Raw genomic sequence first — 12,628 nt, 5'->3', positions numbered from 1 at the left:
CTCTCTTTGGATGGTGTCCATTCTGTGGAGCTTAGTATTATCAGTGTACCTGTCACACGTAAACACGTAACCCTAGGACCAAACTTTTTATAGTTCCAGGCTTTCATGTTCGGCTGCCTACCTCATAGTTAGGCATGTCATGTCATATCAAAGTCATTTTCCCCACCCTGCCTTCAACCTGTTCCTTTCCTAGTACTCTGTCTGAAGTCACTACCTAGGTTTCTCAAGTTAGGTTCTCTAGCCCCATGGCCAGTTAGTTACTCCATTACAGCACTCAACTTCCTTGATAGCATTCATCTTGAGTTGTAATGGCTTTTTTTCTGCCGTGCTTAAATCTCACGCCGCCACCACCACTGCCGCAAAACCAACCTATAGGTTGCACAAGGGCAGAAATCTTTCTAGTTAGATCGCCTACTGCTTTATGCCAAGCACCTAGTCCAGTACCTTAAACATAATATGTACTCAGCAGTAGTAAGATTTTATTGAATGCTTAAATGGAAGTTGAAGAAAACTTGACTCAAACTCTCATGGAGCTCAGAAGTACACAATTACTATCATTACTAGTTCTAGGGGTACTGTGAGAATATATAATAGCGTGAGAATATGATACTGCATGGTCTGTAGTGAGGGGAAGCAGTTAATGAAGACTTCACTAAAGAAGGAGGTATTGGAGGAAGCAAGGCAGAGGAAGCTCCAGGCTAAAGGGAAACTGAAAAACTGGTAGGAATAACTTTAAAGGAAATGGTAAAAAAAAAAAAAAAAAAACACCAAAAAAACAAAAAACTGATAGCGTTTGAAGTAAGCAAGGACCACATCACACTGTGTCTTAGACCTAATTGTATTGGACTTTATCCTGGGTTCACATTTGGGTTTCAAGCAAAAGAATAAGATTCTTACATCTGCAGTTTTGTGGGTTTTTTAAAATCTATTTTTGGGCAGAGGCTACTCTTCGTTGTGGTGTGTGGGCTTCTCATTGTGGTGACTTCTCGTTGCAGAGCATAGGTTCTAGGCACGCAGGCATCAGTAGTTGTGTGTGGGCTCTAGGGCGTGCGGTCCTCAGTAGCTGTGGCACACGGGCTCAGTAGTTGTGGCGTGCGGTCTCCAGAGCACAGGCTCAGTAGTTGTGGTGCACGGGCTTAGTTGCTCCGCGGCACGTGGGATCCTCCCGGACCAGGGATCGAACCCATGTCCCCTGCTTTGGCAGGCGGGTTCTTAACCACTGTGCCACCAGGGAAGCCCCACATTTTCAGTTTTAAAAGTTCACTCTGGTGAGAGCATTCCAGTGGGGAATTCAAGTAGACCAGTTAAGAAGGCTGTCCAAGTCATCCAGGGGAGAGAGGATACTGTCGGTGTGGAGTGGTGATGGCTGAAGGAGAAAGGTGGATGGACTGGAGAGACCAAAAATATTTGAGAGGACTTGATCATTATGAGTTATGGGAAAGGAAGAGGAGGGGAGAAGTAGAGAAGATTTCGAGGGTTTTGCCTTGAATAAGTAGTTGAAGAAATACCATATGTTCAGGTAGGTGAGACGGGAAGAGGAGCCGTTTTGTGAATGGGTGAATGGCTATAGGAAAAAGTGCATAGAAAGGGCTCAGGGCTGAACTCTGAGGGACTCAGTATTTAAAAGTAGATGAGGGGGCTTCCCTGGTGGCGCAGTGGTTGAGAGTCCGCCTGCCCATGCAGGGGACACGGGTTCGTGCCCCGGTCCGGGAGGATCCCACATGCCGCGGAGCGGCTGGGTCCGTGAGCCATGGCCACTGAGCCTGTGCGTCCGGTGCCTGTGCTCCGCAACGGGAGAGGCCACAACAGTGAGAGGCCCGCGTACTGCAAAAAAATAAAAATTAAAATAAAAGTAGATTAAGTGATAGGAAAAATCATGAGACATAGGATGGAAAGCATCCTCTGGCTTTAGTGGTAAGAAAGTAATTAGTGACCTTGGCAATTATGTAGTTTGAATGGAAGCCAGTTTTGAGGGATGTAGAGAGCAAGTGTACACGCCTATTTTTGGAAAGTTGGTTGTGAAAGAGAAGATAGAATGGTAGCTGGAGAGTGTTATGGATTCCAACTAGTTTTTACAAATGGAGCATATTTTAAGTGCCAGTGAGGAGGATTTGGTAGAGAGGGGTTCAGATGTGAGAAATAGATTATCATAAGATTCTTTACTTTCTGGCTTGGGTAATTGTGAATGATGATGCTGTTTACCAAGACAACATACAGGTGTACCTCAGATACTATGGGTTAAGTTCCAGACCACCGCAATAAAGCAAATATCGCAATAAATTGAGTCACACAAACTTTTTGGTTTCCCAATGTGTATAAAAGTTATGTCTACACTCTACTGTAATCCGTTAAGTATGCAGTAGCATCACGTCTGAAAAACAATGTGCACACTTTAAAAATGCTTTGTTGCAGGGGCAGTGGGATGAATTGGGAGAATGACTGACACACATACACTGCTGTGTATAAAACAGACAGCCAGTGAGAACCTGCCGTAGAGCACAGGGAACTCGGTGCTCTGTGGTGACCTAAACGGGAAGGGAATCCAAAAAAGGGGATATGTGTATGCGTATAACTGATTCACTTTGCTCTACACAGCAGAAATTAACACATTACTCAAAAACAGCTATACTCAAAAAAATTAATTTAAAAAGATGCTTTATTGTTAAAAAACGCTAACCATCATCTGAGCCTTCAGCTAGTTGTAATCTTTTGGCAGGAATAACATCGAAGATCACTGATCACAGACCACCATAACAAATAGAATAATAATAAGTTTGAGATACTGCAAGAATTATAAATGTGGCAAAGACGTGAAGTGAGCAAATGCTATTGGAAAAATGGCCCCGATAGACTTGCTTGACACAGGGTTGCAACAAACCTTCAGTTTGTAAAAAATGCAGTATTTGTGAAGTTCAGTAAAGCAAAGAGCAATAAAACGGGTATGTCTGTAGAAGGAACATAGCATTGAAGGAAAGGCTAATATTGAGTTTGAGGTTCTTGTAGGTCATTAAGGCAGAGAGGTATAGTGATCAGTTCTTTATAGGGGTCTGAAACAGCTCTGTCCCTTGAGGACAAGCATCCTGTCTTTGTCTTCTATCTCCTGGGCATTTAGCCCATAATCTGAGGTATAGTAAGCACCTGATACATTTTGCTGGAATTGAAAGAAGCAGCAAGCACGTAGGGGAAAAAATACGTCACCACAGGGAGAACCCTGAGGAACACCAATACTTAGTGGACACTCAGTGGGCAGAAGAAAAAGTAGCAGAGAAGACTTGGGAAGGAAGTGTTAGGTGACAGCCAGGAAAGGAGGTAGGGTATGGAGAATTATGGAAGCCAGAGAGAAAATGGGGAAGGAAACTAGTCAGGAGCTGACCTTATTGGAAGGCCTTTAAGGTAAAGTCGAATATTTATGAATTCTGGGGAGGTACCCATTAAAGAGGCAGAAGCTGACATAGAGTAGTAGATGGAACCTGGTCTCAAGAACAGGTGGAGGTATTAGCATTACCAAATAGAAAGGACATCTCTTAGACTAAGTCTGTTAAGTAGGAATGTTGAGTTCCTAGGAAACGGAACATTCCTGCTCCAGAGGAAGCCTTGGAAAAGTAGGAAATCAACATTTAAATGTTAAAGTTTGAAGTGAAGAATGAGAGAAGGGGCCAAATATAAAAGCATTATTGATCAGCGTTCAAGGCCCAGCTGAGTTAGGAGAGCATAATCTTGTAGTAGCACTGTCTGCATGGTTATGTAATATTTCCAGTAGTGTTCCTCAGCTTGAACAGTGGAGGAAGAAGGAAGAGGTTGCATAGTCCCAGGAGGAGTATTATTACATCAATGAATTGAGACTGGTTAGGGTAGGAAACAAAGCCAAGAGTACAGAAGAAAATGGAGTGGTCTGGCTTCCCTGGTGGCGCAGTGGTTAAGAATCCGCCTGCCATTGCAGGGGACAAGGGTGCGAGCCCTGGCCCGGGGAGATCCCACATGCCGCGGAGCAACTAGGTCCGTGCGCCACAGCTACTGAGCCTGCGCTGTAGAGCCCGCGAGCCACAACTACTGAGCCCGTGCTCCGCAACAAGAGAAGCCACCCAGTGAGAAACCCACCCACCACAACAAAGAGTAGCCTCCGCTCGCCACAAGTAGAGAAAAGTCCATGCACAGCAACAAAGACCCAACGCAGCCAAAAATAAGAATAAATTTTTGAAAAAGGAAAATGGAGTGGTCAAGGGACTGGAGGTCTTTTTTTTTTTTTTTTTTTTTGAGGGGGGGTTAGAAGATTCAGTATTATTTATTTTTATACAATTTTAAAATTTTGGTGTATAGTTGATTACCAGGGTGTTTCAGGTGTACAGCAGAGTGATTCAGTTATACATGTATCTATTTTTCAAATTCATCTCCCAATTATTACAGATTATTGAGCAGAGTTCCCTGTGCTGTACAGTAGGTCCTTGTTATCTACTTAAATGTAGCAGAGTGTACATGTCAATCCAGAACTCCCAATCTATCCCTCCCCCCGACCCTTCCCCCGGTAACCATAAATTCTCTAAGTCTGTTTTTGTTTTGTAAATAAGTTCATTTGTATCATTTTTTTTCAGATTCCGCAGGAGGTCTTAATGGTGCCAAAGAGAGGGTATAGTAGGCATAAGGCCAAGAATTAGGTATGAAAGACTGGAGCATTGCAATTTAAGATTTTAGGAATAATGTAACACAGTGTCTGGAAATGGCCAGAGAACTATATTTCTGAATTAGAATGTAGGTGAAGGCTGATAGAGTTGAGAAATTGAAACAGCTTTTGGTCTAATTTATTGGATGGACCGTACACCGAAGATGCCGTTAGTAGGAAGTGGTGTAAGAAGACTGAGTCCAGTGCTGAAGTCCTAAATTAAGAGATTCAGTGGAGAGCGTGCTTCCAGACTACATGGTACACGTAAGGAGTTTTGGAAAGTAGCTTCTTCATGGTATCCTCTTGGCCCAAAAGTCTTGGGAGATCCAGGTTAAGTTAAGATAAAGTTGCAGAATATAAAGATGAGCTTTGAATTCTTTCTTCAAGACCAAGTGTATAGTCTAGCAGGAACCTGCTCTATCTAGCTTTCCCAGGCCTAAGTCCCGTGTGTCAGATCTGCTAGTAATAGTAAAACAGTTAATATTATTTGACTTTTACTACGTGCCAGGCACCGTGCTAGGAACTTTCCTTGTACTTCCATTTCTTCTTTCACCAACTCTAAGAGTTCGGTGCTCATCCTCATTTTAAGATGAGGACAGTGTAGGTGTCTTGCCTGAAGATTGCACAGCTAGTATGTGGCGGAGCTGAGAGCTGAAACCAGGCAGACTGACTCCAGAGTTTGTACCTCCCTTGGTATGGAGAACACAGGCAGCCACATGAGCTAAGAGGTTGCTCAGTGTCTTTAGCTGGAATGATGTTGTGAAGATTGTCCTGGTAGCTGGAGGGCATTTTCCCCAAGTGATTAGGAGACAGTATTAGGAGATGATTTGTAAATGATACTCCTTTTTTAAGACCCACATTTATGAAATTTTTTCGTCTATAGTTTAATAATGATTCCAAAGGAGGGAAAACCACTTCTGGAAGCCAATCTAGAGCCGTGAAGGTAGGGAACATAGAGGAGCAAAGGGCCCCTGCTGGCGATGTTCACTCAAAAAGCAAAGGAGCTGAGAGACAGAAGGAAATGAGAAGCCGCTGTGGAGGGCTAGAGTGGATTCTGCCTAGCTCTCTACTTACTCTAGTCAGTGTGTATGGGGAGCCCTATAACTGAGACTAATAATAGGGGTTTTGTTTGCTGCCCACTTAGCCACCAGGTTCTCATGTTCCCCAGAATAGCTGTGGGAGTGGCAAAAGAATGTTCATTCTGCAAGCTGCACTTGCACAGACTTTAGTGCTACCAGTCCTGGACCCCCTAAGTGCCACTATCCCACAGGGGAGGTTGGAGAAGAGGAACAGGGCACCGGGGTGGTAATAGTAGCCCTCGTGTGCCAAGGTCCCTGCCAAGCAGTGAGGTGTTGAAGTCACAGGGCTTTTGAGGACACGGTGGGTTTCAAACTATTCAGGAGCAGATCACACCAGGAAATTCTTAGAAATCAGGTACCTGGGAGTCATCCTCACCAGGAGACTGCCCCCGCCCTTGCCAAGTCAAAGTCCTCCCTTTTATACGGAGGCTTCACAGTGTAAAGCAACACCTAGACACTTAGGGATGGGAGGGGGGATGGGATTATACAGAGCATCAACCTCTTACATATTTCTACAACACTTCTGCAATCAATACAACCCAGATGTTCAAACCACTGGAACCTTTTGGTAATTCTTGCTTGTTACCTCCAACCCTACAAAACCACTTAGTTAGCTGGTAAACTCATTACATTTACTTATTTGAAAATTTCAAAAGCATCCTTAATGTATTTGCTAAACCTGCTTACAGCTACTTAAAACTGGAGCATTACAAAGTTGTTTTCTCAAGTATATCTGTCCTCAAAGGAAATTTTCTAATCCATGGTGGCTGTTGGGTGGTGTTCTAACCTGATTTATACAGCTTAAAGTGTAATTCTCAACCCCTGCTCCATGAGAAGAACAGGAAACTTAGCAACTCTGTTTTATAAAGACAGTGACATACGGGGAAATTAAATGACTTGTGACAGTAAACCTACAAAACAGGTCTCTTGACCCCTGGTTCAGAACGCTTTCTGTCCTGCTGGTTGAAGGTGTTGCCATTTCAAAGCAGGAGGATGAAGGTGGAGAGTGGCAGGGTTATACAGGGAAAGTTCTCATTGGAAATATGGGAAGCAGTGCCATATACTTATTTTAGTAATAAGGCAAAATTATAAGTTGTCACATGTCATGGCATATGTTGGTGTCTTACACTTTAAAAATAGTTTTTCTAAAAAAAATGCAGTCTACATGTTACCAATATAAAACGAGAAACTGAAGCAACTCTAGTTTCTTCCAACAAAACCTTGATCCCACACCAGTTCCCCAGCCGAAGTAGATGGGCCAGAAGTATGAAAGGCAACAGCACCTCTGCTAGAAGTGAAGCAACCAGAAACATCCAGAATGTTCTGTGTGATAGTGGTGTGCACTTTCCAACACAAAATAGTGATTGGTTGTGTGTAGTCATTGAGCTTTTAACTTGTATTATTGTGCTCCTGTGCTCGCTCGCACTCTCTCTCTCTGTCTCTAAGCTTACAACCCTGACAATGAGAGAAAATCTACATTTCGATTTTAAAACTATAGGCTGGAACCCAGCCTTCCTACAGCCTGGCTATGTTTTGTTTTCTTTTCACTAACCAAACTATAACGTGTAGGCAGCTTTTTTCAGAAGTACAACAGGGAAGCAAAGGGCAGACATGTTCCAGGAGAGCTTTCAAGTCTGATCCATTGAATCAGGCACTCAGTGGAGCTGCAGTTTGAGCACTGAGCTCAAAGATCCTGGAAGGGTGGCTTGGGAACCCAAGACTGAAGTCTGGCTCTATCTAATAGGACAGTGGGTAATATTTAATAATTGTGTCAGACACTGCTCCTGATATGTCCACTGATTTAATCACAACCATATGAGGTAGCTGGCTGTCACCACCGGACTCATCTACTCCAGGAGACCCATGTGTTCTTACTGAGGTTACCAATCCTAGAATACTGCTTTGAAGGGAAATTTATATAATAGTTATAATAGTATATATGTACATGTACACACACATATGTACGTATACCTTCAGCAGAGAAAGCAGACATTGTAGTAGATTTTGTAACCCTGTCAGAGTGGGAAGAGCGACCCTGCCACCATTTGGATTTGATAAAATCTATATTTAAATCCTGTTATTACCTTGCTTTCCCATCTCTATTAGAGGCGATGTTCATATTGGCTTCACAGGAAAAGTTACATACACTCCTTTTCAGCAGTCGTGTATGCACGTCCTATTCCATAAATATTTAGATGGTTTTTGTGCACTTGTCTCTCAGTGCACGTTCTTTAATTCACTTCACTTGTAGCTGGCAACATCTGTCTCTCTGACTTAAGGTTTGTAAGCCCTTGCTGGAACGAAGTTGGTCTGGAAGTGAAATTTGAGGTGCAGCTCATTTACCTGCGTATAAAATAAGTTTAAAGTGGGTATGTGTGTGTAAACTCCTCAGTTCCAGAGGCTTTGCTGTATGTGCTGGTCAAACGCTGAGCTGCACAGGAGTAAGAGGCCACAAGGTGGCAAGCTAAGACTGGGAAGTGTAGCTAAGGTCCAGAAACTGAACCAGGAATTACGTTTTCATTGTTTTATAAATTATCTTTATAAAGGGCATGGGCTAATATGTGGTGGTCATTTATATTTTTTGACTACTTATGATAGTTTGAATAGATATTGGAACAGTTTTAAAAATTGGGAGATGACTATGATATATTAGCTGTTGATTCATTTTAGGAAAAATAGGCCACTGTTTACAATGGAAACAGACTAGAGTCACCTTGCATGGATTATACATATTTTTAACTTTTCCCAAAGCACCAGTCGAAAAATCTTGTTCTGATTAGAAGGTAGTCAGTGCCGCCTCCACATGCAAAGGAGGCTTGGAAATGTGCCTTTTAAGCTGGGCGCGTTGCCACTCCCAACAAAATCAGAGTCAGCTAAAGCAGAATTAGTTGCCTAATAAAGTCAAACAAACAAACAAACAAAAACTGGATGCAACACAGTCGGCCATTACATGGAATACCAATATTCCAGAGATCTTTGAAGCTATTTGTACAGGAAGCTTCTGGAAGGCTAGATTTGGAGTTTTAAATAACCGAATTCTCGCTCTGTCATTTCCTCTAACGTTAGGCAAAGTCACTTTATCATTCTGAGTTGTAGTCTTCTCATTTGGAAGTATTTTTAAGGTTTCTTCCAATTCCAGAATACTATGATTTTTTAGCTTATACAACATAGTTATGCTGTAAATTTCATGAATACATTAATTGCTGTCAGCAACTAGTGTGGATTAAGCCCTTAAGGTATGATGATGAAGGCCTTGGCTCTACCTGCATTCAATATGCTCATATTTAGAGGAGGATTTAAAAAAACCAAGCAAATAATGGAGGGAGAAGTGATATAATACAGCCATGTATTAATATCTAACATTAAAAAAAATAACCTCTATGTGCCAGTGCTTTGCATGGATCATCTCATTTAATTCACTCAACAACCCTATAAGATAGGTATTATTTATCCCCATTTTATATCAAAAATTTGCTCTCTGATAGAAATATTTGATGCAGACTTTGAAATGAAATTAGAATTTCTCAAGCTGAAGAAAAGATGAATGAAAACATACAAAACATTGATTATCTTACATGTCGCTATAATGCCATGATTTTAAAGAAGGTAAATCTTATAACCATTTCTATGGAACTGCCTAACGTGTTTGTTGTAATGAGGAGTCTTGTTATTGTATAATACATGAAATCTGTTTTTTTTAAGGCAATTCTCTATTAATCAGAGATCTTTCTGTGGTATCAGGTTTATATAGTGATATAGCCAATATAAAGTCTCACTGTTTTATCAGGCAATCATTTAATTGTGATGCAGTTCAAATTAATAGAACATTTCTATATTAGGTAAAAATCTTTATTTCTTTGATGTTCACCCATTGGTCCTGGTTCTCAAATCTCGGAACATGAAATAAGTTATTTGTTTTCCAAGCATTGGGAAAGTCATTCCCTATAGTCTGAACACGAACTTCTAGTACAACAGAATTAAGTGAACTTTCTTTCATTAGCGTCATATTACACTGTGTTCATGTTAAGGTGATGGATAGCTAAAGCTCCACGGACTTTACCTCATGAGCCAATATCAATCCTGGTCTCATATTAAAATTTAAATCTTGATGCAGAATGATTACTCGTTGCATTTCACCTGCCTTGTTCTTTTTTTATATATTTTATTTATTTATTTATTGTGGCTGCGCCGCAGCGGCCTCTTCGTTGCAGCATGCGGGCTTCTTAGTTTCGGCATGCATGTGGGAGCTAGATCCCTGACCAGGGATCAAACCTGGGCCATCTGCATTGGGAGTGCGGAGTCTTACCCACTGGAGCACCAGGGAAGTTCCTCACCTGACTTGTTCTGAACAAAAGTCTATTGAGATCTTTAAACACGTCTCATTTCTGCCTTTCAATATCCTGGTCATTTCTTTTGTCTTCAGTAGATAGAAGCGTGCCTTCTGTGTCTTCATCCTAATTAGTAATATGAATGTAGTCAGGAACGTTTTTGTCTATAAGTGAAAGAGACTAACAAATCAATGACTTACATCAGGTGGGAGTTAAGTTCTCTTTCACATAACAACAAAAACAAAAGCATGGAGACAGGCGGTGCAGAGCTAATGGCAATTCCATAATGGTGTCAATGTCCCAGGAGCTTTCTTTCTGCTCCTTCATCCATAAGGTCTTGCTTCCATCCTCAGAGTCACCTCATGGTAGAAGATGTTCACTGCAGCTCCAGCTATGATGTCTCAGTCAGGAAGAGACGGGGGGAGCAAAAAGCATGCAAGGTAGATCGGCTCCACTTTTTAACTCTCCCCAAAGCATCAGTCACAAAATCTTGTTTTGACAAGAAGGTTGTCACACACTGCTAACTACATGCAGAGGAGACTTGGAAATGTGCTTTTTTTTTTTTTTTTTTTTTTTTAAAGCTGGGCACATTGCCACCCCCAACAAAATCAGAATTCTTTTAGGTGGAGAGGAATAAATATTGGGCAGATGAAAGATGGAAGAGGCAAGAGGAACACAAAGATTTTCTTCCCCAGAAACACTGTACTCCTCGGTACCAGGGACCTAAGCTGTGGCAATACAAGGATGTGAAGAGATGAATGAGACAAGATTCTCGACCTTGGTCACAGTCAGTAGATTTAATATCATCATTAAATTAATGTGATTAGGAGCAATCTTCTCTAAGAAGATTGGCTTATCAGGTTTGCTAATCTTCTACAGAAAGGTCTCAAGTTACTGTACTTACTCTCCTTTGAGATCAATGCTTTTTAATTGAAGGCACTTGGCTAACCTAGTGAGTCATACTTTTAGTAACAGGGGATTGATGATCATCAATTTAGTTAATGACATTTTTATAACAAGAATGTGGAAATTGTACTGCTTAATATTCGTCTCTTCTGCCCCAGTCCTTTCCCTGAGGGCTAGGACTCTGGAGTCCGCTTCTTCACCTTCCTGTTGCTCTGCACAGACAAGCAGAGCCTGCCGCAGTTCTATACCACAACCATTCTGCCTATCTCCACTCTGACAGGAGACATTAATGTCTGAGAGAAACTTTAAGATAAAAATAAAGATAAAAAAGCTAAAACAAGATTTAAAAAACTACATATATCACTTTTGTCTGGACAACATTTTTTCTTTTAATAGAAAATTAAATCTCCGTAGCTGGCGAAGGATCCGATACTTCACCTGTAAGTAGACGGGATGGTGGCTTATTTGGGTAACATCCAGAGCTCATTTCCCATTGCTTTCGGACAGAATTTATGGGTACAATTATAGAATTTTAAAAGATCATCTACATCTTCTCAGAATAGGAAGACTTGGTTAAACTCTCTGGCACAGTGGAAACAAGATAGGTCTCTGGAAAATTCTCAGAACTCGCCACAATCACCGATGTCTTTTACAGCTGAAAGAAGATTTGCTTTGTGAGAAAAGACCCAATTTTATATTAAAGAAAGAGCTGCTGGCAGGTCTCTCCCTTGGGCTTTTGTCATTAAAATTCAATTGAACGCTGACATTTTTTACCTCCACGTGCCCCATCACTGCTTTCCTTCCTCACCAGTTTTTCACAGAGCTGCAAAATGCCCTCTCGTTTGTGCTGTGTCATACGAAATATACAGACTAAATAAAATGTAAACTAGGAATACACTGGCATCAATGTTTAAGTCAAGTGTTACATGCATGTGATGAGATGCGAGCTAGAAAGAGATGGGGCACTTTGGGGTTTTCAATTGCTTTATTTTATTTATTAAAAATTTAAGGACTTCCCTGGCGGTCCAGTGGTTAAGACTCTGCGCTTCCACTGCAGGGGTTGCGGGTTCGATCCGTGGCCAGGGAAGAACCCGCATGCCATGCAGCCAAAAAATAAAAAATGTTTAAGGCATCTTTGGGAAATATAGAGATTTTTTTTTTTGTAATTAAAAACAAAAGTACATGTGAAACAGTGAAAAGATTTATAAAGAAAAAGTTCATCTCTCCTTCTCCTTCTCTTATTGTAACCAGTGTTGACATCCTTTCCCGTCTTTCCTCCTATTGACACAAACATTCTACACGTACACACGTGTAAAAGTTAGGATGCTTGAAGCCTAAGAAGGAAAGGCTAATACAGGAGAAGAGTCATACCTCTTTTTTCTATTATACAGGAAAGAAATTAATGAAGAACATGATTTTATTAGCACTCTTTTAGTTGCAAGGCCCAGAAACCCAATTTAAACCAGTTTAAACAAAAATGGGGAATTTATCTTCGATGTGACTAAACTGCAGAAAGGGTAGGGGTGGAGCCAGTGTCAGGGATAGCAGGATCAAAGAATTCAAACATCCTCAGGTCTTTGCCTTTTTTCCCCTCCCCTCTAGTCTTTGCAGTTTGTCTCTCTGAAGAAAGTTGGCTTAATTTCCTTGGGAAGACTGGA

This window comes from Delphinus delphis, chromosome 14 (genome assembly GCF_949987515.2).
Source record: "Delphinus delphis chromosome 14, mDelDel1.2, whole genome shotgun sequence".
NCBI lineage: Eukaryota > Metazoa > Chordata > Mammalia > Artiodactyla > Delphinidae > Delphinus > Delphinus delphis.
This window is presented reverse-complemented; position numbering follows the sequence as displayed.